Source organism: Panulirus ornatus, chromosome 22 (genome assembly GCF_036320965.1).
Source record: "Panulirus ornatus isolate Po-2019 chromosome 22, ASM3632096v1, whole genome shotgun sequence".
NCBI classification, from domain to species: Eukaryota; Metazoa; Arthropoda; class Malacostraca; order Decapoda; family Palinuridae; genus Panulirus; species Panulirus ornatus.
In genome coordinates, this window is record NC_092245.1 from 17,960,701 (window position 1) to 17,987,200 (window position 26,500).

Here is a 26,500-nt window from a genome sequence, read left to right on the forward strand (position 1 = left end):
CAAAGGTTTATGGTGCAAAGATTGTAGTGAAGATGAGGGTGTAGAGCCAAGATTGTAGTGAAGATGAGGGTGTAGGGCCAAGATTGTAGTGAAGATGAGGGTGTAGGGCCAAGATTGTAGTGAAGATGAGGGTGTAGGGCCTAGATTGTAGTGAAGATGAGGGTGTAGGGAAGACTGACCCGTGGACCTGATCCGTAAACGCTAAATATCTTAGATATGTGAATTCTGTAGTGACTCGATTTCACCATCATTATGCCCTGGCCTCTTATCTCACCCATAAGGATCAAGTAGAAGGCAAAAAACATCCGAAGGATTTGGTTACAGTGAAAACTACGGTCATCACTGCCATCTACCATCATGACCCTAACCTAGATGCGTAAGATCACTGAACATGGCAGTGAGTGATTGTGTGGAGGGAGTCATACTGCATCCGTATGTCGAGTATTTTCACTCATTTTTTCCCCAGTGTCAATGGAAAAGGATGCCTCGACCTCATGATTCCCCTCCTCCGTCCCCCACGTACCTTGCATCACTCTACCTACACTCCAGTCTCTGCTATTTGATCAGGGATCTGCGGCGGTCGACATTCAGTCTGAAAGTCCTGTTAAAGCCTGGAGGGTCCCTGGATTGACTTAGTTACTGTCTCCACATAATCTAACGTCATGAGCAAATCATAGTTTGGAAAGCAATGGGTAATGATGTTACAGAGGACAAATACGAGAAAGTTATGGAAAGACAATCTCATACCGTGATATGATTAGATTTATGCTATCTTAATAGATCTACTGAAAGTAGACTATTGCATATAAAAATAAGAAACGCAGTGTCATTAACGAACGAATATTAGACCCGTTTCTGAGGAGAACCAACTGAAAACAAGCGGTTGTGTACCAACACCTCCTTATCCATTCTGGTACCTCGAGAGACATTGACCAAGCAGTTCTCGAGATCAGAAAACCTAGTATTATCCCAGCACACACACCTCTCACTCAGCAGCCTCCACCTTGCATCCCCTCTCCCTTACCACTCTCTCCCAGCAGCTTGCGTCTCTCCCATCCCATCCGCCACGTCCTCCCTCCTTTAGTCTTGGACCAAAGGGTCGAACCTGTCCCCCCTCTCCCTCCTCCTTGCCCTCAGGATGTTTACCGAGCTGGTCATTAGCAGGACGTCTTCCTCCCCAGCTCTTGCGACAAGCGGGAGATTAAACCAGACGGAGCAACAGGCGTCGCTGGGATACCCTTGTCCTCTGTATCCCCTCTGTTGTCACGGGCGGTTGTGTCTGTGTCCCTCTGCTTGTGTCTCTTTGTCTGTGAGGTGCAATTTCTGTGTCTCGTTCCCGTGAATGTGTGTGTGTGTGTGTGTGAGTGTGTGTGTGTGTGTGTGTGTGTGTGTGTGTGGGTGGGTTGCTCCACCCCATTTCAGAAAATCCTCTGACATGCGTTTTCTGTTGCTTTCCATTAAAATAAATTTACTGAAAAAGACTCCGCCTTATGCCTCCCTGAAAACTCAGCTTCTTTAGGAACACTCACAGTCCATTCATTCATCTATTTTGCTTGAGTCAGACCTCACTGCAGTTTACAGTTTAAAAGACTTGTTACGTATGATCTGATTTTTACATGAACCCATGTTGTTTCTCTCAGATAGTTTCCACTTTGCAAGCAATGATCCAACTGTTGTTCTATCATCTTTTCATAGAGTTTTGCATGCCTCACATGTCAGGGATACTGTTCTGCAATTCAGTACAATTCCTCAATCTCCTATCTCAAAAAATAAGCACGACATGTTCTCTCTACCACTCCCTCGGCACTACATCCTTTCTTTCCCCGACGGTATGAACATCCTAATCGGCCTCTGTCTTGAAGTTACTTATTCGCACTGTATGTAAGGGGAGTTTCACGCTCGTGGGACCCCATCTCTTGCCCCTTTCTCTACCATCAACAACCTTCTCAAACGTCTATATTCTACCAGCACTCATTTCGTCGCTTATGCTTATACCTCACACACACCACCCTTATATTAACATATTTTCTTATACAATTTTTTAATCCTTTTCTATTCATTTCTTGCTATGTCCCATGGTACTTCCATCACTGCAAGTGAAGGCTGTGATCAGGTTGCCACGTACTCTTCCCTTCGCCCATGGTAGGCAATTTATCGGTTTCCAGACTCTCTTTCTGAAACTCAATCCCCTTCAGACTCTCTTTCTGATACTCAATCCCCTTCAATGAGGCCCTGTCTTTTCTGTTCTCCTCAGAGGGACCAGCTCGATTAGATGTTTGTGGTTCTTGAAATGAGGTGACCAAACTTGAGAAACGTTCTACTATTGGTCTGATGAACGCTTTGGAATAGCTTGAATAGTTATTCTGATATTTGCCACTTCCTAATCTGGAGCTTTGTTGATAGTAGGTCTGGCACAGGGTCTGCTGGAGAACAGTAACAGTAACTTAAGTTACAAATTCATAGAGAAAGAGACGAAATGGTACAACAGAAGGCATCTTCCAACTCACCACTCCCTCTTGCACAGAAAACACGGTAGGAAAATAGCTATGAAGATACAAAGCTTGAAGTATAGAAAAAGAATAACAACTTGCAAAATATCAAAGAATGAAATGTAAAAGGGGGAAAAAAAAACAAGAGATACCTTGATCTATTGCTTGAGCGAGATACTCTGGGGATGAGGCTCAAATCTGAAACGAAAAAAAAAAATAAGTGTGTGTTTGTGTCTACATCTTATAACCTGGGTAGCAAATTGCATCGGTGACAGGCGTGTGGAGGCAAACCTCGCCGCGCGTCATGTAATATGGAATGTGTACATCTGGTTGGGTCCCTCGACAGAGCGTCTAGTCACGTGTTTATTCAGCTGTGCTAGGAGCTCGGGGGTTCCAACACCCTGACGAGTTGATACTACAAAGTCCTTACGAGGGAAAAATATCTGGGCGAAGGAAATAGATGAAAATGTGAGACTAGGCATAATATATTTAAGCCTTAAGTAGTCTCGGGTGGGAAAATCCACAACTTATTCCTTCATTCTGGTGGACTTCTTGTTAACTGGAAGGACCAATCTCTCTTCCTCATCTATAATTTCTATATAAGAGAGACCCAGTAATAGCCCTGCATAGCACTCCATCACGTTGGCCAAAAGAGAGACAGAAGGTAGTGGTTGTCTATACACGTTATGAGCATCCTGTGTCTTCGTGCTTGAATAGCAGATCAGTGTCAGGAAGTTTTTTGACTCCTTGTCTTACACTATAGAAAAAACATTGCAAGTCGTGTACGTTTTATCTAGAGCCTCCTACCTGGCATTGAGCCAGTGTAACTGTGGTGAGACTCCAGCCCCTGTGTGTATATATACCATAAAGTTAATGTTATCCACGCAGGAAATGGAACTGTCCAGCGCTCCCTGTAGAGTAACTCAGCAGTGTACGTATATGACGTTGTTCACCCCCAAGATAACGCAACAGTCAGCACCAGCCTAGCTTGGCTTCTTGACGGAGCTACGGCGGTGCATCCTGGGTCATAGACACTCTCCCTCAACCCTCCAAGTCCTCGTTGCATCAGTTAACTGACACGAGCACCATACAGTTCCTTTACCATCATCAGACCAGACCCACAACTCACTGTCCTAGGGATGATGATCATACCCCTCTCCTAGACGAGTCGCGTTCTCACCCATACCAGAAATGGGATACCATATTGTAGGGCAACATTAAGAGATGGTAATTATCCACGTAGAGTAATGCATTCATACAAACATGAAGGTAATATACCAAAGATTATGAGGATCGAAATGGATGTATAGGATTCAAAACAAAAGGAAGAAGATTTAAGGACAGATCCAGATGTGTCACTGTTGGTTACGAAAAATGAGGAACGGTAAACACCACACCAGTATACAAATGTGATCAAGACATCAAACAACGCCAGGGAAAAGTCAGGCAATTTCTACCGTGAGTCTAAAAAGATTTTTACACTTAGCACGAATGTGAAGGGAGGAGAAAAAATGATAAACATAGCTTGTGTGTGTGTGTAAGAGGATAAGGTATCTCATCACTAGCGTTTGAGTAATATTATCAATTCTCCTTTACGGTACCTTCATTTACGTAATGGCGGTGGTATACAACATTCACCTTGATTTAACTCACCCATACATGATCCACCGTTTATCCGTGTCGAAACCGGTGTTTTGGAAACTGGATGTTGAAAATTAGTGCACTGCTTATTCTGAACGTCAGGTTTGATATCACAGTTTGGCGCAGGTCCCCTGAGCTCCTATAATAATAAGTGTCTCTGGAGCTTCTCAAGTGTCGGAGTCCATTGTTACTGTGGGGAAAACCTGGATTTTTGTTTGGAAGCCTGCAGCAACGCCGGGGTCGTTCTTGTGGACAGTAATCATTTTTCATTCACGTCATTTCAGAAGCTGTCAGTGTGCACGGTGGACCTACGTCAGCAGCCAGGGTGTAATGAATTCTCGTAGATTTTTACGTTCAAGGAAATTCTACTTCAGTGGCGTTAATACGGGGTGAAATCCTGACAGTCTCGACAGAGAGGTCATAAGAGGACACGTCATTTGCCATGGAAGGACGTAGAGTTACTCAGAATATACGAGTTCGTGAGTCTCCTGTGGGTGACTTATTGAAGAACGATAGAAATGGCTCATTTTTTTTTTCTCTCTCTCTCTTTATATAACAAGTATGGTACGGCCTTTATCTGATGGCTCTCCACCTGCTAGTCAATATCCATTAACGCTAACAACACACACACACACATACACAGGCACAATGTGTGACAGTGCCATCACCACCAACCCGTTTACCAAAGTATGCCAGCGAGGCGAGTCCATTTTGGCTATTGGAGTGTGGCGGAGGCATCACCATCCTGTCTCTTACAGTGTACCACAGTGGCACAACCATCCTGTCTCTTACAGTGTACCACAGTGGCATAACCATCCTGTCCCTTACAGTTTACCACAGTGGCACAACCACCCTGTCTCTTACAGTGTACAACAGTGGCATAACCATCGTGTCTCTTACAGTGTACCACAGTCGCACAATCATCCTGTCTCTTACAGTGTACCACAGTGGCACAACCATCCTGTCTCTTACAGTTTACCACAGTGGCACAACCATCCTAATGCTTACAGTGTACCACAATGGCACAACCACCCTATCTCTTACAGTATACCACAGTGGCACAACCACCCTATCTCTTACAGTTTACCACAGTGGTACAACCATCCTGTCTCTTACAGTGTACCACAGTGGCACAACCATCGTGTCTCTTACAGTGTACCACAGTGGCTCAACCATCCTAATGCTTACAGTGCACCACAATGGCACAACCAGCCTGTCTCTCATCTTGTACTGTCGCCCCGTCCCACACACATGGCTCCGCTAGGAGTATATTAGGATCCCACATCCGTCATAAGACACTACAGAGGCATTACCATCCTCCGCCTTCCACAGGATTAAGAAAATACATGTCAAGATCCTACGACTCAGTCCACCCAACAGAGAGTCAGCCTAGGTAGATCTTATCGACCAGGATAAGAAGCAAGCCGGGTCTCCTGGTCGAAAAACCCGACCACAAAAACACCAGGGATGACGTAGACGTTTAAGATGAACCAACAATGATATCAGTAATCCCTCCATTCCGAAGAGAAAGTGAGTATCATATGACGAGTGTCAAAAATCATAGCTTATCACGAAACAAAATCCGGGCGGGGGGCGTCCGTCACACCCATAGAATAAAAAAGTTCAGTTGCTCTTTTATTTTCATCGTTTTTATGCAAAATTTGGCGCCACGCCGAATCAACCACTGAAGCTTCCAATAAATGGAAAAAAAAAAAAATGTTATGGTCAGCTCTGAACAGCTAAAGTTATTTGGTTGAACAGGAACACAATTTTCTTTTCGTTCTCTTTTTTTTCGGCATAATGAAATCTGATATGATATTGATAATACGTATGACGCCGTAATTTCCAAAGTAACAACAGTACGTGTATGGTAAGGGAATATCTTATAATACTCTTCTGAGACAATTAGTTCACACGTTCATATGGCATGAAAATTACTGGATTTGCATATATATATGCAATACACGCCTGGGTGGAAAAAAGTACATTACAGAGAGGATATTAAAAGCATTTGCATAGAAGTGCTATCTTGATAATGTTGCATACAACAGGACGTTGTAAACGGTATCAACAGATTTTTACCTTGTACAAAAACCGTTTGAAACGCCAGCAAAGATGAGAGCCAGCAAGGATGAGAGTCAACAAGGATGAGAGCCAGCAAGGATTAGAGCCAGCATCAACCACACCCACTGCTGCTTGGCTCGTTTCTGAGTTCACTCAAGTTAATTATTTGCTTGTTCCTGTTTTACCCGGGAAACATTTTCCTTGCAGAGTGTCTGTGTCTCTCTCTCTCTCTCTCTCTCTCTCTCTCTCTCTCTCTCTCTCTCTCTCTCTCTCTCTCTCTCTCTCTCTCTCTCTCTCTCTTCTTAAGTGTAGTTTCCACGTTCTCCTATGTTAGTTTTCCTGACGAAACTCCCATGAAATTACATGAGCAATCGAGGCAATTCTTTCCACTGGAAATGAAAACTTTGCTGCTGATTCAAACGCGAAAATACGTATCCACCTAACTCAAGTAACCACACAAAGCAGGCAAGAGTAATTTGGTCTTATGAAAAGTTAATTGACCAGCAACAAGTTACGTTCCTGCTACAGGTTAGGCTTTCTCTAAGTCTGACTCTGCTCCCGGCCCATTAAATCGCAGAAATGATACGCTGTTTCCTTCACACAAGCCTCGATATGGGGACGGAAGTGGGAGGAGGGAACACAGGTTCCCTTCACTGACTCTCTAGGCCAAGGGATGTCGAGGGCTTCCGGTGTCTGGCACGAAGGAGCCCCTCCTTGTGTCCCTGACCTTATCGTATGGTCCCGACGTCCTTCTTTTTTGATTCTCCGAAGGTGGTTAGAGGAGAGGAAGAAGAGGTGAGGCTGGGGAAGGGATAGTTGGAAATGGAGGAAGTGACTGACGTGTGTACAGGTGTATGGTGGAGGTTCTGATGGTCGTGGATGACTTTCTAGAAGCGTGTTTCTGACCCCCATCTCTTGATGCTTTTCTGTACCACTAACTCGCTTTCTGAACCTTTGTAAAAACTGTCACTATTCACAGCCTCATTAGTCAGTTTATTCCAGCCATCCATCACCACTCCAACACTGGACCATTACTGCATCTAGTCACCTTACGCCCAGCTTTTAATGTTATGGCCTCTGGTTTACTCTGGCGCTGCGTCTCTTGAGGGACTTATTACAGTCAGTATCATCCAGTTAATTCAGAAACTTGAGAGTTGATATCAGATCCACCCCAGCTTTCTCCTCTCTTCGGTGGTGAACAGCTTTGTAATCTTTAGCCTGTCACTGTAGCTCAGTTCTCTTAATTAAGGTGTGTGTGTGTGTGTGTGTGTGTGTGTGTGTGTGTGTGTGTGTGTGTGTTGCCCCCATCAGACTCCACCATCAATAACCCACCGCCAGTAATGGCACCATAAGGCTGACGCTCCCAATATAACCCTATTACATATTTTACATTATTAAATTCTTCACCAGTTCCTCCCCTCCCATCCACCCTCCCTCCACCAGCTTTGCGAATAGAACGGACAAACTGATCAATAATTGAAGAGGACTTGTGTTGGTGGTGGACACAGCTCAACAGCTGTATCCCAACACCACCCTCGACCAGTGTACTCTCGACCAGTGTACGACCAGTTACCCGGCCTGGTCGGTACTGGCGTTGAATCCCCCAATAGGAAAATATTACTCCAAATGTCGTCTTGTGATACTCGAATATCCAGCTTTAGCTGGAAGATGGCATATCAATTTATTCCCAGCGGGTGAGGACCACTTTGGGTAAGGTATAGATGATAGACTTATTTCGTAAGCTGCCTCAGTGTCCTCTTATGCCATCTTCCATCTTCGTACTCCACTTTCTCTCCTTCGGGTCTCAGAGTCAGTGGTCATATAGAGTTAGCGGTTGAGCAGCTCGTAAAGTAAACGCTGTCTGAACTGTCTTCGGCTGGCCTGTGAAACTGTGCCTGGCTATGTACAAGGGGCCACCTGGAGCCTTCGTCATCACCGCGTCAGGAGGATGTCGCTGGAACAGAGGGTCTTTGTCCCAGAGGGTCTTTGTCCCAGGAACACCCTAAGGGTGAGGAGGAAGGTGGTGGTGAAGGATCAGTAACAAGCAGTGTCTTGGAACCGCTAAGGGACATGCGTTTGAGGACCGCTAAAGGGTAGTGTCATGGGACCATTAAGGGATAATGTCTTGGGACTATTAAGGGCAGTGCTTGGAGACCAATCATGGGTAGTGCTTTGGGACCACTGAGTAGCAGTGTCTGGGGACCATTTCAGAATTTAGTCCATGGGAAAAGTGAGCGCCAGTCTCAAAGGACAAAGAAAGAGGAACATCTACAAACCATTAAAATGGAGGTGCCTTGAGAACAACTGAAGGATGTGGTCCTAGGTCTCTGAGGCACACTTTCCGAATACCACTGAGACAAGATACTTCAAGACCACTGAGGGAGAGTGTCCTAAGAGCACTGAGGGACAGTGCCCTGGAACCACTGAGGTGAGATGCTCTTAGAACCAATTTCTAGGCATCGCCGAGCGAAGGTCTTCGGAAACCGTAGTAGCACAGCGTTCCAGGACTCTACTCCTCGTATGGCTTCGCCGAGATCACCTCCAGCGCCTGTTGGCCTGCTGGAAGTTCTCCGCCACAATAGTTGCGAGGGGTGTTGTAGGTGTCTGAGAGGCAGTTTGGTTGTCAACGAGGCAATGGCTGCACAGTCTCTGGGCGAGTGGGAAGCGAGACGTTCCTTGGTGGTAGGAGTTAATCAATGGGGGATCTAGAGAGACTCTAGGCGTCTTTAGCTACTACGGGAGCTCTACAGTCTGTTGGGTAGTAGGAGTGTGTATAGAGCAGTAGTCAGATCACAGCCCACCCTGCAGGTCGTCCTGCTCGAGTGAAGAGCCATCTTTAGCGATGGTTTTATCATCGTCATTTGACGAAAGAGAGTGCAGGCTATTCAGAGATCTTCTCACCTCAAAGGAATCCATCCTGTCCCTGCCACTAAGCGTAGAGCAGCCTTGAAGCTGCAGAAGCCCCTGGACAGGGGTGCGAGGGCTATAACCCTAGGATCTCTTTCCAGAGGCTCTTGCACTTCATGGCTTCTCTACCTCCACACACACACACACACACACACACACACACACATACACGCACGCAAACTGGATACCAGCAAACCCATTGTTAGCGGCCTAATGATTGTTACTGTGATGCAAACATTGGTGCTGAATGCCTTGTCATTATGAAAGCCTCACATCGCTAGCCACCAAGGTGGAACGCCCCTCATCACTTCACCAGGAGGATGCACGTCTTGCAAAATGAAACACTGCTTCCTCATTCACTTCGTTTTATTCCTGTCTCACAATTCATAATCGCATATCTCTTTCTTTCCGCGTGAAACCCGGTAATAATTGGTCGTTGTTGGTCGTCATGGCTGAGTTATGGGGGGATAATGGGAGGTTTTCCTGTATATCACTTTTATTGTAGCCCACATTCCCTGTTATTGTAGTGGAGGATTTTAAGGAAAAAGAAAACGTATGTTTTCACAAGAAGAATTCATGATTTCCAGCACGTGCGATCTTCCTCACGAGTATTGAACTCATGAGTATGAATATTAGAAATACGAGTTGTGTGGGGAGGTCTGTAGCGATCTAAAAAAATAACACTTATTCTACTTTGAGATGCATTCATATTTTTCCTATCATGTACAGTATTCATATCTGTCACTGGTTTCGTGCTGATTCTCAAAAAAACTAAACACCAGCAATTTTATGGTCCCAAATATCTATAAAGAACACAACCTCATAATTTGAATTACTGGCACCCTCATAAGCGTACAGGCAGAATCACTGCTACCTCATAAGCACACAGGGAGGCCAGTTACTGAAGGCACAGCATCAGCTTTGCTCTAGACGTGCACCAGAGGAATGCGATGAGGCATAGCCAGCAGAGAAGTCCCAGTCGACAAATGCAATATGCAATTACTGATTGTTATGCTTCAAAGCGCCATGGAAAGTAGTATTAAAGGCATCTCAATCCTGTATTAAGAGAATAAGCTGTAAATGCTCGCCAGCAAATTTAGCCTTAAATAGGCAATCTATTTAGAGTTTAGAATGATCTAACTCTAGGTCAAAGGTCAGACACATCCACGACTCTACTGATCAAATTTTAGAAATGTTTCATCTTTCTCAGATTTTTCTTGTTCGATGGATATACTTTGTCCCCTTTGTTCTGCATTGCCCCTCGCGGTCTCAGGAGAGGTAGTGGCAAACTCTCGTCTATATCCTTGTAATTGTCTCCAAAAAAAACAATAGAGTAATTTGACCGAACTTTATAAAATAGTCTTTCAGTGCTTATGTTAGAGTGGCATGGTAATGTATGCATTCGGTATTTACGACAGTGGTGAGATGGGAAGACGCGTGGAGCAGTGTTGGGTAAGGTTTGGTGCGGTAGGAACACGCAGAAGGTAGTGTGGTAGTGGTGCTGCATGGTATGAAGATACAGCAGATAGTATTGCACGGGGTGTGGTATGGTATGGTGTGTGTGCTGTGGTGTGGTGGCAGGAGGACGCGGTGGGTAGTGCTTTGGTTGTGTGCTGTGGTAGTGAAAGACACGAACGGCATAGTCTTACACAGTGCTGTAGTGTGATGGAAGTTGGAGTGGCACGAATGGCAGTGTGGTGCTATAATGGTGTGCTGTGGTAAGAAGACACAATGGGTCGTATTAAAATGGAACTGTGGGTTAGTTACAAGGAGAAGTTGTACTTCAGGGAAGGCAATGAGGAGTGGCAGGGGTAAAAGGTCTTTGTAGCCTTAGATAATAAGTGGAAGATAGAATCTTTGTCGCCTCTGGGGACACTAGATCATTATATACATTTGTGTAATTGAAGGCTAAAGTAAAACGCAATTTCCCTGAGGCAGAAGGAGCGCTGGCTTGTTATATAGCCGCTGGTGGTGTCGTTGTGGTGGTGGCGGAACTTACATAGATCAAAGCAAACCAAAGCTACATAATTCCTTGTCGCTCCCTATTCCATGTTTGTCAACAATTAAGCAAATTGGATATATAAGCTAATGAGTATGTTCCTTTTTTCCCTGAATGTATGAATGGCCATTTGATTAATCTTAGTCGAGAAATTTGTATGATGTTAGGAATGAGATATATTCCTACTATTCCAGTCGTCCAATCCGCGAGGTACTACATAAAAGCCATGTACGTAATGTGAACGTTTTACGAGTTGAAAGAGAAAGAAAGGAGATTACTTCGCCTGAAAATGTGATCAAAAGCAAATCTGGAACAAATGTTATTTCTCTTTCCAGGTCCATCCTTCCTCGTCGTGTTCCCGGGGTCCTGGAAAACCTAGAATGCTCCCTCTTTCCCCCGCTCGTTCCAAGACTCGAGGTGTTTTCCTTACACCCAAGACTGTGTAAAAAGAGATAAAGAAAAACTGTGGGACATTGGGGACGACAGAGACAAGCAGGACATAGAAGACAACACAGACGAGCTGGACTTAAGAGGACAAGAGAGAATGTAGAATGACAAAGACAAGAGAATGATATGTGTACAGAGTGCGACATAGCCTGACATAGTGAGTTACACAGAGAGCGCAAGTAAAAAGCGGACGGTATAGAATGCTACATATAGATGACATAGAGGGTGATAAAGCGTGTGACATAAGGATAACAAAGAAATGCGACAGAATGCGACAAAGAGGGAGATACAGAGTGTATCAGAAAAATGTCATGGAAGGTGATGTAGACTGAAAGATAAGGTTGACAAAGAAGATGGTACAGACTATCAAACACAAAGATGACACAGAAGATGACACTGCAATAGAAGGATGACACAGGTCGTAATGATACGGAGAATGAATGATAAGGAGGACACAGGAAAAGCTATCATCCCGTAGGTGGAGTGACAAGCTTGCGCGCGTCGCACCATGTCCGGCAGAGGTGACACGATCGACATAGACACTCGTGATAGATATCGGCTGCGCAAAGCGCCTGGCGTCACTGCTGCGCATCTGGCTATCGTCCTCACTACTAACGTCTAATTCATCCTTGTCTTTCCGACGCTAACTGCTGTGGAAAAAATAGGCCTGTATGTCCGCTAGCCTAGGAAAATAGAGACGTATCAGTTTATCTCTTACTGTCCTGGTTCAGCTTAGACGCAAGAACCCACCATGAGGGGGTTACGGGGGAGGTAGGTAAGATCCTTGGCTCGTCTAAGGAGCTGGGTGGAGAGGGGTGGCGGGTGAGGGGGTAAAAGGTGGGGTAAGCCAGCCCTAGGGCCGGAAGTCTGGTGTGGCCAGATAATGCTACCCTTCACCACCACTCTTCTCCTTCCTCTTCCAGCTATTGTTGGAGTTTGCCGCCGCTTCCTCCCACACACTCCTCCTCTCTCGTCTTATCATCATCATCGACCGGCTCCTTCCTCCTCCTTTCACATACCTTCCTCCCTCTACAGCTACAACCGAAGACTTTCTTCTCTCTTCTTTTTCCTTATCTAACTTCCCTCTTCCACCTATTGTTGGTGGTGTCGGTGCTGCTGACGTGGTGTTGGTGATTATGACAGTAGCGATGATGATCAAGCTACCGTTCGTGCCGTTTTCGTACGCTGTCACCAGCACAAACACCGCGCCATAGGGAGGAGGCGCTAAGTGTAAGTGGCCAATGTGTGCTGCATGTGGCCGCAGTTTTACACCCGTAGGGCCCCATGAGGATCAATGACCATCTGAAGCAACAATTACTCGAAGATCACTCACTGTGTGGGATCCTCGTCTCATTCCTGAGTCCCGGGCGATTCATTCCACTAAACTGTTCCAGAAGAAGTCAAACATTACCGCTAAAGTTTTCACCTCACTCAGGCCGACGGTGTCCCAGGATGTTCCTGCGGGACCATAACCTGTGGCTAAAGTTCAGGTAATGTCTGGCGGGAGGTTGGAAGACCCCGGGTCGCTACCTTACGTCGGCCACACAGAGGACGGGCCGGCGGGGGCGGGAGGGCAGACAATACCATGTTCGCTTACTCCTTAGCTTCGTCTGTGATCGCTCGTCCAGTATGGGAATAAAAAGCTTTGTCTTCACTCTGTTCCGTTTCCCCTTCTCTGATCTCCTCCATATCATCCATCCATCGTATCCCAGAGCGTCCCCCTCTTACCCCACCCTTCGTGTGTGTGTGTGTGCGTGTGTGTGTGTGTGTGTGTGTGTGCATCATTACTTGACAGAACTGAGTCGAAAGAGAGCCGCCTAATAAGCTGTCCCAGGGTTAATTTCCAAACTTGACCCACCCCACACCCCCTTTCCCAACGGAGCAAGTGTTGGTTCACTTTCCCTTTTCTATAGGTATTACTTTGGTTTTTGCTCCCGAGAGGTGGCTGCTTGTGTGCCCCCAGAACTGGCAACACCGCGCAATGCTCGGCAAACTGCTGACTCACATGAATATCGTATAGCCATGAACAACTCAAGGGTAGGCCGTTTTGACAACTGCTTCGTTCCGTACAAATCAAAACTTTGGAACTCTTTACCTTCTCATGTCTTTCCCACTACCTATGACCTGGCACATTTCAAAAGACAGGTATATTCAGTGTCCCAAAAAGTCGTAAATATTTTCCCTTGTCTTTTCTTTTTTCGTTTAATAATTCTCTCTATATTTCAATCAGGGCCCAGCCTTGATATGGAATTTTGTCCGTGACTGGAGGCTTAAACATATATATATATATATATATATATATATATATATATATATATATATATATATATATATATATATATATATATATTGCGTTTGTGGTTTTAGAGATCCATTTGTCATTTCGTACCATTACTGGGTCAGTTACGATGGACTGGTGCATCGTAACCACGCAAAACACATCACCATATGTCAAAACACATTATATATCAACACCCAAACTTTACCCCACAGATTTTTCTGAATCAGTATATATGTATGGGTGTGTGTATGTGTGTGTGTGGGTGTGTGTGTGTGTGTGCATCGGTTAGATAGCTAGGTCGCTTTCCATTCCGTGTCTTTATCAACGCCAAATGAAGAGCAGAACAGTGGAATGGCTGCCTGCGGGACAGAGATCATACCTTGTTATTTACCTCAAGACAAATGGCATTTTTGGAACATGATTATAAAGAACGTTTTCTTCACTTGTTATATTTTCTCTCATTGATGTTTAAGTTCTGTTGCACTGCTGAGGATATTCTGTTGCGCTGCTGAGGATATTCTGTTGCGCTGCTGAGGATATTCTGTTGCACTGCTGAGGATATTCTGTTGCGCTGCTGAGGATATTCTGTTGCACTGCTGAGGATATTCTGTTGCGCTGCTGAGGATATTCTGTTGCGCTGCTGAGGATATTCTGTTGCACTGCTGAGGATATTCTGTTGCGCTGCTGAGGATATTCTGTTGCGCTGCTGAGGATATTCTGTTGCGCTGCTGAGGATATTCTGTTGCGCTGCTGAGGATATTCTGTTGCACTGCTGAGGATATTCTGTTGCGCTGCTGAGGATATTCTGTTGCACTGCTGAGGATATTCTGTTGCGCTGCTGAGGATATTCTGTTGCGCTGCTGAGGATATTCTGTTGCGCTGCTGAGGATATTCTGTTGCGCTGCTGAGGATATTCTGTTGCACTGCTGAGGACGTTCTGTTGCACTGCTAAAAACGTTCTGTTGCATACTAGATGAGGTTCTGTTACTTTGACTGAGAACATTCTGTTGCTCACCTGTAGGACGTTCTGTTGCACTACTGAGCAGCGCTCTGTTGCACAGATGAGGAGGTTCTGTTTCACTACTGAGAGTTTTACTGAGGCGAAATTTGTCTGTTATATTTTCTAAACTCTTCATGAAATTCGTAGGTCAGGCAGGGGTCACAGCGTTCTCCGTGACCCCGCCCAACCCATTACCATCTGTCAATAGACATTAGACCTCAACTCTCACACTTCATCCCACAGACTTTTCCAGATTTGTGGGTCTTATGTGCTTATGTGTTTGGTCGAATGTGTGTTTGTGTGTGTGTGTGTGTGTGTGTGTGTGTGTGTGTCCTTGTTTGATCTCACTGTACGGGAAAGAGTTTTGCACTCTTAGGGGGGGGCCCCATCTCTTGAACTTTCTCTTTTGACGCAACTTTTTAAACTTTCGTAAAACTGTTAGTATTTCTACAACATTATCACTTACTTTATTCCATTCATCCACTGTTCTAATACTTCAAACCCAATGCTTCTCCATCTTGTCTAAGATTTCTTTGTTTATTTTCCTATCATAAACAAGACGTTCCTTGTTTACTTTCCCATAATGGCCAATGGTCGTTCTATCTTTTCCTTCGTCATCCAGAAATTTGATTGTTCTTCTCCATGTACTCAAAAGCGATTTTTGATATGTGACATCAGACCGTTTATGTCTCTGTTACTCCCATACGGTAGAACTCAGGCAACAGGTCAGGTACAATGTCAACTCCTAAGTCCTTCTCACACACAGATTCCTGTAGCTTACATCCTGCTAGACCGGTATCGAGACCTTCTTTTACTGGCTCCCAATCCCAATACATTTCATTGACTCGGTCTGATGTTCATCATCCGTTTACCAAACCAGCTTTTGGAGGTGGTGTCTTTTCTCTCTGCTTCACCTACAACACGTGAGCTGCTGGCATTTACTTCACAAACATACAGTCACACCATGTCACACATAACCCTTCACAACACGTAACTCATACAACTAGTTCTTCATAACTCTAGCTTTGCCTGCGGTGAGCGACACACACACACACACACACACCATGTTTCTTGGCTGAATCATACCCTTTTAGTAATTGTAAGTACCCTCCCACTGTTGATATGCGTGTGATTGTGCGATTGTTTCCAAAAGACAAGTTTACATGTCCCTGTGTGTGTTTTGTATGTTACGACTAATTTCACATCACATATTACTACTGGAATAAAAGAAAAAGAAAAAATCACACAGATGTAGATTTCTATAGTCACTGTTTTATCCTGTTAGTCTACGCTTTCGGACAGCGGTTCGTGAGGCACGCATGCGCCCTGCACGGCTTGTGAAACCGCTTGGAAACACTACCCAGACATGAAACCCGTCCTTCATCTGTTACTGATGTCGACATGACCTACAATATACTCGTTCCGGCTGCAGACAGACAGACAGAAAGACTGACAGACAGACAGAAAGACAGACAGACAGACAGTGAGACAGACAGACAGAAATACATATATGTTACAATACATTTCCAGTCCTAAGGGATGTAGGTAAGAAAATCAAAGCCTTCCCTGTGAGGCAAGGATGTCAATATGAGTGTGTTAGAGTCCATCATAATAATATATTGGGTTTCTGAATTTCTCATGGACGATGGAAGCTCCCATTATTTTTTTTCCCACCGGCCTGAAATTAGTTTCTAATTTGAGTTCAGAATTTCTTTTTTCTCTGGATCAAAAATAGAAATATCGACATCAAAGATTTATCTTCCTTTACAGCAAGTCACATTTCCCCCCCTCTGCCTCTCTCTCCTCCTCCTCCTCCTCCTTGATGTGGTTATCATCTGTCCCGCTGAGTCTAACCGACCCTCACCTCCCGCAGTTATCATACGGGAATGATACATACGCGAGGCGTATGGGAAGTCTGACACAGTCCAGGTGGACGAGAAGGGATTCAGTCAATAAGGTGGTGAGGCTGTACCATTGTCAATGGATCAAGGAAAGGACAGTGTCGTTAAATAACTTCTCCTTCAGATGAGTTTATCCTGTCCCTACTCCTTAATGTAGCGCAGCCTTGAAGCTGGATTAGGGCTCTTGTAATTGTATAATAATGATAATGATAATACTACTAATAATGATAATGATAATATTACTAATAAAGTGATAATGATAATAATAGTGATAACAATAATGATATTGATACTAATAATGATAATGAGAATAATAATAATAATAATAATAATAATAATAATAATAATGATGATAATAATAATAACAATGATAATAATAATAATAATGATAATGATAATGATATTAATTATAATGATAATGATAATGAAATCAATAGCAAAATAACTATAATGATATATGTCTTGCAACCAATGCCCTCCATAAAGTTATAGGATACTTCTTGCCTTCCATCAAGGTGATCCACATTATACATAACCTCATATGATAAGGCCTCTTGGATCAGCATGTTGTTGACGTGGCCTCCAAGTGTGAACCACTGAGGAAGCTCCATCAGTAAACTGAACCGAATACCTGACTAAGAAACCACTGATTGGAACGTTCGAAACTGTTTTCAAAGATGACTCGGTTCTTGGAGGAGACAGCTCTGTCTGTGACTGACGGCAGCTGCTCTCACAGGCTCCTCATAGCCTCTCCTCCAGTATTATTGTCAATAGCTCGGGACACAATACCTCGTCTTATTCCTTTTTTTCCTTCCCTCCGAGGCAATCAAACAGACTCGACGTCGGGAACCTTTGCTATTCTCCGAAGTCAGAATGAAGCCTTCTAGAATTTCATTCTTGGAACGAGTTGGATTGATCTGTGAAGCAGTATGTCTTCCATCTTCGAACCAACACTACCTAACCCACTGATTCATGAACTCAAGAAGAATGTTGTGCCGTTTCCTCCCTTCTCCTCCTCCTCTTCCTTTTCAGTTCCGCGCATCGCTTCCTCCCTCGCTTATGATTTTGTGATTTAAAAATCTATGGCGTTGCAGTATCAGTGGAGCAACGATGGTTTGTTGTGTAGTGTTCACGGCGATGCTGTACGTTGGAGCAGGAGGGGGTCACCTTCTGCCTGGACATCGATCAAGTGTTCCCGCTTTCAGAGTGACAGCCATCCCACTCATCCACTTGTCCCTGTTCGTCGCGAGGAATATATGGGAACCTTTTGCTTTGGCCTTATGGCAGAAAATTCACTTTCCTCTTTGAAGCTCCTCAGCTTGACGAGAGGTTTTGCTTTAGAATAAGTTTATCTTCTCTTGTCGCTGGTTTCTGTTCTTTGTAGTTTGTCGGACAAGGATCGCCTCCAGGTTGAGGCATGACGTGATACCCTTCTCAGTCCACAGTTTGGAAGATTTTCATCGTCGGATCTCACCCGTATTTTCTCCCAGCTTCATAGATCGCACAGTTCGTGTCAGAGTCTGATACGTGGATTACTTAGCGGTGTCATGAAATGACATGAGACACCTGTTTTGTTTTTGTTCTTCCACAGTGTCTCTTTGACAGGTTATTTCATTTAAGACCCACTTTCGGTGAGGAATTTCGTGTCTGAGCACCATGTTTATCTATCCGCATCACCTCGCCTTACCACGTATTTCCCACAGACAAAGTTTGTGTCCAGCCACTGTTTTGTCTCCTCTCTTTCTCTTTCTTTCTCCCTTATTCTCCCTTTGCCTCCCTCTCCACTCACCCTCCCTCACCCTATCTCCTCCCTCCTCAGCAGCCTGTGACCCAGACTAACTTCTTGTGGCGTTGGTCGTGGCTTGCCTTCTATCGTCTTATTGAGCCGCTCCAGCTTGAAAGGCGACTTCATCTTGAGAATATCAAAGTTTCTTTTCTCCTCCATATCTGGAGGACCCATCTTAAAAACCCACCTCAGGAACCGTGCGGACGCTGCCTCCGGGAATGGTGGAGGTCTACTACCTTGGGTAAATACGAACACTCTTGATGGTTTGGACTGTTATGGACTTCTTATACCAACACCCTCCGGGCCATGTTGGGGCCGAAGACGATTACGCCCGGGGTAAGCTGTGGGAGAAGATGGAGGGGGGGTCTTCACAGGTACATTGAAGCGACGGATCAAAAGGGGTCATTTCTACTACTTCAGCCTCATTCTCACCGTCTGGGTTTGATAGCTGTTCAATATAGAGCACTTGACCTAGATAAACACCTGTTCGTTCCAGCAGTGAACTGTGCCATACCAAGGAAAGCCCATGAACTAAGTATACACCTGTTCGTTCCAGCAGTGAACTGTGCTATTCCAAGGAAAGCCCATGCATTAAGTATACACCTATTCACTCCAGCAGTGAACTGTGAGTCGATTAAATTCTGAGAATCTTTCCTTATCAAGAAGACTGCTTTTCAGGATGTCTTAGAGTCAATTGGCAAACCACAAAGGACAAAGGTCAAGGATTCTCCATAGCTGTAAACAACCGTGACATCTCTACGTCATATATTTGTACGTCAACCGACCAAAAGAGTCTTTCCAAAACAAGGAATATATTTTGTACTGAATAAAAGCTACTGTCTTAGTGTGTTAAATAGGAGGCCACTCAAACTACTACTACCAGTTAGGTAAGCCCTGATTCCGTGGAAAGTTGATAGAGTAGAAATGTCAAAGATGTTGATCAGGAATACCAGCTTTGAGTCCTCCTTCATATGCGGTCACCAAACACGCGCACGTAATCGTTAATAGTATCCGCGAAAAAGGAAATAATTTCATATAAAGCGAGAAAACTGATTGCGAGAAATTCTTGATAACGTAGATTCAGTGTCTTGGCACTATCTTACCCTCATGGTTTGAGTTAGGTGATTATCTATGACCAACAAATTTCAGACTTGTTGAACGACTTTTACCATCGCAGCGCCATCTATGGTCTTGGTGCATTACCACTGTCCTGGCGCCATCTATGACCCTAATGCGTTATTACTGCACCAGGTTCATTCGCATATGAATAATTCATCCGTAGTGAACAAACCTAATGACGAGTACTGTTGATCATTGACTCAACGTGTTACTATTTTTCCTCTTCTTTTCTTTCTTTTTCTTTTTAGCGATGAACACCAACTTGACATAGATGTTCTGCTTGGCCAATATTAATGTACACACTGACTGGTTAAACAACACAGGAACTGATGGCTATCACCTACTTAAACTCTGTTGAAGCAATTGTGTTTTCTGGGTTTATTTTCTTTTGGTCTTGCTTCATTTCATAGTCATTAAGACCCATAAGGTTTTGTGCAACTCTTTGCAGCTGTAGAACCTACCAAACAAAGGCCATTCCCTCCCATAGATTAGTTGCTTTTGTTAAACCTACTGAGTAAGAAATTAACATAATGTTTTCTTTGTTAACACCGTCGAATGATATGTCTTATTAAGATCTGTTTTGTGTGCTCAATATACCGCGCATTATCCCGAGTTAAGATCAACTTTGGCCAAGTTGTCGAATAACTGTGACTCTCTTTAAGCCTCAACTATGTCAAGAATTTGTTGGCTTCTTGATTATCCTGGGAGAAGATAATGCTTGGGGGAATCTTCTCCTCCTTATCTTCTCCTCCTCCTCTTCTTCTTCTTCTTCTTCCTCTTCTTCTTCTTCTTCTTCTTCCTCTTCTTCTTCTTCCTCTTCTTCTTCTTCTTCTTCTTCTTCTTCTTCTTCCTCTTCTTCTTCTTCTTCTTCTTCTTCTTCTTCTTCTTCTTCTACAGCATTATTTCGTTATAGTACGTAAATCATATATATATATATATATATATATATATATATATATATATATATATATATATATATATATATATATATATATATATATATATATTATTTTCTCTTTGTTATTATTAAATACTGCCAGTGTGCCTCCTGGCAATTCCTTCAACAAGATTCTTGCGCTACAGAAAACCCAAAAATCTAAAACGTTTCTTCATTTCTTTCCCTGTTTAGTCTTCCAGAATTAGCTTAGGAGAAACGTCAAACTTTGAGTGTGTGTGTGCGAGTGTGTGAGTGTGTGAGTGTGTGGACGAACTCTAGAGGCAATGAAACTATCGAGAGTACGTTTCAGGGGCCAAGTGCCCTTGACCTTGTGTTAAGAAACACTCTTGGGGTCTTCTCCCTTCGGCGACTCCTTCAGTAGCGCTCTCCACGCGACAGAAAGAACCAAGGGATAAAATATCACAAAAGAATATTACCCAAAATTCAGAGCTTCATGTGAGTGAAATATATTCACACCAGAGAAAAGTACTTCCACCCTCATCCTGGAAAGTCTTTTTTCCTCAATGTTGCCTGTCGCGTATAATCAGTTTGCATTACCGAGTTTATGGTAATTATTTGATAATTTTGGGTGAAGCTGCAAGTGAAATGAGAGTAGCGAGTTGGCTATTGTGATAATGCCTTTGATCACGGAACTTGATTATACAGTCAGAGCTGCTAATGAGCTTTACATATTGTAACGAAGCTTAGACACCTGTTAGTTGTGTGTGTGTGTGTGTGTGTGTGTGTGTGTGTGTGTGTGTGTGTGTGTGTGAGTGTGTGTGTGTGTGTGTGAGTACTTCCTCTTCCTATGTACATTACTTTGTGGTGTACAGGAATCTGTTTTTTTTTTTTCATTTTACTTGTTGTGTTTACAATCCTGCTTGTTTCTGTGTTTATGTTTGCTCTGTGTGTGTTGTGTGCATTTGCTCTGCGTAGGTTTTTATTTGCTCTAAATACGCTTTCCCATCTACGTCTTCTTCCTCTTTGCTTCTGTTCTGCGTATGTTTCTAATCATTGTTTGTATGGTGGTACCTCCTATCTCAAATTTTCTTCTTATATACATTCTCTTTGATTTTATTCCTAGGTGCTTTATTTGCATATTCTTTTTGAGTGTTAATGCACGTATCCCATTGCTGTGTATATCTTTCCCTGCTGCATGTTCTTGTAAATAGCATTACGTTGTTCTTTCCTGAATGTAAATTTCCACTTCGTTGAAGTCGTATATTCTAATCGCCATATTTGCGTTCATGTCTCCCTCATACGCGGGTCTCACTCTTATCTTTTTGCCTCGTGTTATCACAGTTCTTATCTTGACGTGACTCTCTCACAGTCCAGGAATTAGCGTTGCGTAAAGATATTCATTGGCTTTTGTGCCGCTAAAAGTATTATACTAAGTTCAGATAAGACTTATTCATATGATACTAGCTAACTTCTCGTGGTTATCTTGACGCGTGCGCGCGCGCGCGCGTGTGTGTGTGTGTGTGTGTGACTTTACTATACGTGGATTACAGGAAGACTCTTAACTTTGTGTATGTATGTATGAACACACACACACACACACACACACAGACCCTAGCCTATGCCAAGGAACCCAATTGAACGACCAGCCATTAGGGGAGGATGAACACTTGGGTGGACTGTGGACCGGGGCTGCCGCGACCAGGATTCGAACCGATACGGGTTTTGATCCAAGACGGCCCATGCAACGCGCGATACCCGCTACACCACGGAGGTCCGTGTGTATGTGTGTGTGTGTGTGTGTGTGTGTGTGTGTGTATGCAGGATCTAGTCTTACTTAGTACTGTCAATACCATTCACAGGTGGAAGAAACGAGACTGGATTTAACTAGACGCTCGTATGAAAGACGCTAACCTAGTTTGTTGGATGCCCTCCACACTGCTGATGAAATGAAAATGAATTATACCAGTGCCCCTGATTGGTTGGGCTCCTTATTGCCCCGTGTTTCTGATTAGCCTCCGCGTTCCTGATTGGTCCATGTTTCTGACCGTTCCTTCTATCTTACTGGTGCAATATAGATTAGCTTCACGTTTCGTATCATTTCTGTTGGCTTGTTGAGATGTGGTGTATCGTCCGGCCATTTCCTCAATTTCCATATAGCGTAGGGAGAGAGAAAGAGAGAGAGAGAGAGAGAGAGAGAGAGAGAGAGAGAGAGAGAGAGAGAGAGAGAGAGAGAGAGAGAGAGAGAGAGAGAGAGGCTTTGGAAGCGAAGTAAAAATTTAGCTAACGTTCTCCATCGCTTTGTTGTCCATACTACTATTGCTCTCTCTCTCTCTCTCTCTCTCTCTCTCTCTCTCTCTCTCTCTCTCTCTCTCTCTCTCTCTCTCTCTCTCTCTCTCTCTCTCTCTATTCCCCGCCACGACCGGCCAAAGGGTAATCGGTAGGTTCTCCGTGGCCTACCTACCATCTACAGGCCTCCGGAGGGGAAGGAAGCCCCTGCCATCACACGTTATCAGATCGCCAGGTTCACCCCTCCGTCAGGAGCTCCCACCAAGTGAATAAAAAAAGAGAAAAATTATCACTGAGGCTGTTCGGTGCGTCTCTTACAAAGACTATATTTCCAATTATGATTTTTCTTTTCTCTCTTTCCTTTCATATTTTGGTTCATGATTTCGGGGTTTCTTTTCCTTATTTCTTTCTTAGTGACTTTATTGACCGTTTTTGGTGTTGATAAAATCTAAAGGACAGTATCATACGATGATATAACGCTATTATTTGTCTTTTTCGTTAAATGAAGATGACTTTTTGCTCAACTGTTTAAACGGAAGAAGATGTGGACGCTTACGGTACACAGTTTCTGTGCAACAGCATCAGAAATCAAACCAGCAGCAATGGTAGTTTTCTTTAGGTAGAAAACATTACATGTACTCCTCTAACCCTGAAATATTCTCGTAAGGCTTAGCCTGTTAGGATAATGGCTATCAGCAACTCACTATTTTTTCTTCCTCCCCAGGCATGTCTGAGGGCCTCTCCACCACACGGGTGTTGGTGCTGGATGGTGATGACAAGACTCCTTCAGCGCTCCTGCAGTTGGTGTGTGTTAGAGCACCGCGGGAGAATCCACAAGCCGCCTCGCCACTTCGTTCCCCTAAACTCCTACGAACCTCCCATCCGCCACTCTACCTGTCGTCATCGGAACACTCCGACAGGCTCCAGCGGCGTCGTGCACCTCCTCTCCCTCAGTCACCATCGCCTCATTCGAATGATCCCCATCTGTCAGAGTCTCCACCCCATCTCACCGGACTCCGACAGCAGTATACCTCTCCACTCCAGCAGCCATCTCCACCACACCCTGGCGAGATCGAGCAAAGGCGGTCCTTAGCGAGGGCAGGTGAGGCCAAGATGGATGAGGAGGATGAGAAGCATCAGGCCAACATCAACACCCCGGGGATCCACCCAGGGCAAGACGCACCACAGGCGACAAATGACGGCGGAGAAGGGCGAGGGAGGAAGAGGAGGAGGAGCAGGAGGAGGAGAATGAGCTACGAAGGAAGTGAAGATGAAGGAGAGGAGGAGAAGAAGGAGGAGGAGGAGGAGGAGAGAAGAGAGGCAGGTGAGAGGGATTATTATGACGAGCCACACTCTGTCTTGGGTCATAGTCTGCCAGAATATCCAAGACAAATTAAGGTGAAGGATACAACGTCCGTCGCTAGTGATGGAGGAGAGGATATCGCAGGAGACGAAGGAGGCGAAAAACGACCCCAGAATGTTCAGTCACGGAGAATAATGGAACCGCTTCGGTACTCGACGGAGCGAAAAAATCTCGAAGATATTAATTGGTTGTGGTCACCTTCGCCAGCGAGACGAGGAGACAATCTTGTCCTGGCACCTGCAGCAGGAGACTATGTGACCAGCGAGGCCACCTGGCACCTGGACTACCTGGACCCAAGACTAAGGTGAGTCAAGATGAATGACACCAGCAGTTGTTGCCTGAAGGAAAACGGGAGGGATAAAAAAATGTGATGGTCGGGTTCGAGTCTGCCAGTCCTGTGCAACTCATTTCCAAAATAACGATAATGATGATGATAATGATAATGATGATAATGATGATAATAATGATAACAATAATAACTATAATAATATCAATAATAATGATAATAATTATAGTAACAATCCTCACTTTCGTAGTATTCGCAGTAAGAGTTAATCTCATACAGTCCCTTTTCCACCATAACTTCCCCCCTCACACACGACCCCTTAAAACCAAAACTATAGTTTAACATAACGTAAAAAAAAACTGCATTGCATTTAGGACGCATTTGCTTCTGTCACCTTCTGTCTCCAGTTAAATACCTTAATCGTGACGGAAGTATACAGCCTCCAACGCTTACTTTTTCCCCGTCTAGCTGACAGACAGACTACACATGACGAGGTTCTGTCTCAGATGTTCGTTCTGGGTTCATGGTATTTCAAGCCGTGCTGGATTATGAGAAGGACTGAGTTGTCTCGCCGATGAGTATAATGATGACTGCCTGGATAACAGGCCTCATTATACAGGTAACAAAAGATCATCTGCTCACCGTAATGAATTCCTCTGAGTCGCTGGCGAATAAATTGCACAGAAATGACGAACAAACACCTCTTCTATATTTTGTCATTATTATTATCATTATTATTATCATTATTATTATTATTATTATTATTATTATTATTATTATTATTATTATTATTATTATTATTATTATCATTATTATTATTATTATTATCATTATCATTATCATTAATATTATTATCATTATTACCCTTACTATTATCATCATTATCATTATCATCATCATTATTATTATTACTATTATTATCATTATTATTATCATTATCATTATTATTGTTATCATTATCATTATCATTATATCAGTCCTTGTTAGCTTAACGTTTCTCACAACACGTCGTTCGTTGATCTATACCTGATGTTTCCTGTGTACCACACCATTAATGTTGTTCGTTTTCCAGCCCTCACATCCACATCATCATCTCTCACTAAGCTTCACACACTCCAGCTCGACCCTCCCGGAGCTTAGCCTGCAACGCCACCTCCTGTATGCTGCCACCAGATGATACCCGATCCTACTACAACCCTACCATGAATGGTTTCCATGTCCAGTGGACTCCACCCACCTCCCTGATCGTATTACTTATAACCCGACCATTCACAGTGTACACTCTCCTGTCTCACATTGGGGCCACACATTCTATCCCTTTACCTGCCCTGTTTTTTTACTTATCTTTCCCTCACTATACCATGGAGTTATCTAATCTTTTCCTTTTTATTTTACCTTTACATCTCCACTCTGCGTCACTCAGACCCATTAAGTCCGTTTGATTATCAAGTCTCCTTCTTCGTCTCCATTACTCATTCTTACTCGTTCCAAATAAGAATTTCTCTTAAATGCTCTCTTCTTCCTCCTCGTCTTATCTCAGATACACGTACGTTTTCCTTGTTTCATGTAGATAGATGTTTCCGTATTGATCCCTTCAGATTATCAATCATACCCATCTATCTCTGGTTTCTTAACTCTATATTGACTCTAACATTAATAATCTGAGCAGTAGACGATGTCTGCAATAGGTTACTAGCGAAAAGAAATCCACAGTATCAGTTTACCGATGCGAAATGTACATTGGCAGTATGAACAGCTCAACACCATGTTCAACGGCTGGTTCTTCTTCTCCATAACAAGGTATTCATTATGTTTACTATGCACACACCCCTTCTCTATCCACCCCCTCGGCTTCTGCAGTACCCAGAGCCTCCCAGCGTATATGCCGGGCACCCGCCTTCAAGACGTTGTAGATATCGAAGTCGAGATACAGTTTTTGATTTTTGGGGCGGTGCAAGTTCCTCACGCTGTTGTTTGGTGATGTTATGCAGATTTCTTGAGAGATTATCCTGCCTCCTTTCGGCCACACTCCT

General features: G+C 43.9%; 1 protein-coding gene across 1 annotated transcript in view; it reads left to right on the plus strand.

Moving 5' to 3' along the window:
- The window catches only part of LOC139756633 (cell adhesion molecule Dscam2-like), a 246,692-nt gene that overhangs the window by 115,852 nt on the left and 104,340 nt on the right, over nucleotides 1-26,500 (plus strand). The window contains exon 2 of the mRNA XM_071676304.1: nucleotides 23,543-24,485. The gene's annotated coding sequence lies outside the window, so the exon portion shown is untranslated. The remainder of the gene's footprint in view (nucleotides 1-23,542; nucleotides 24,486-26,500) is intronic.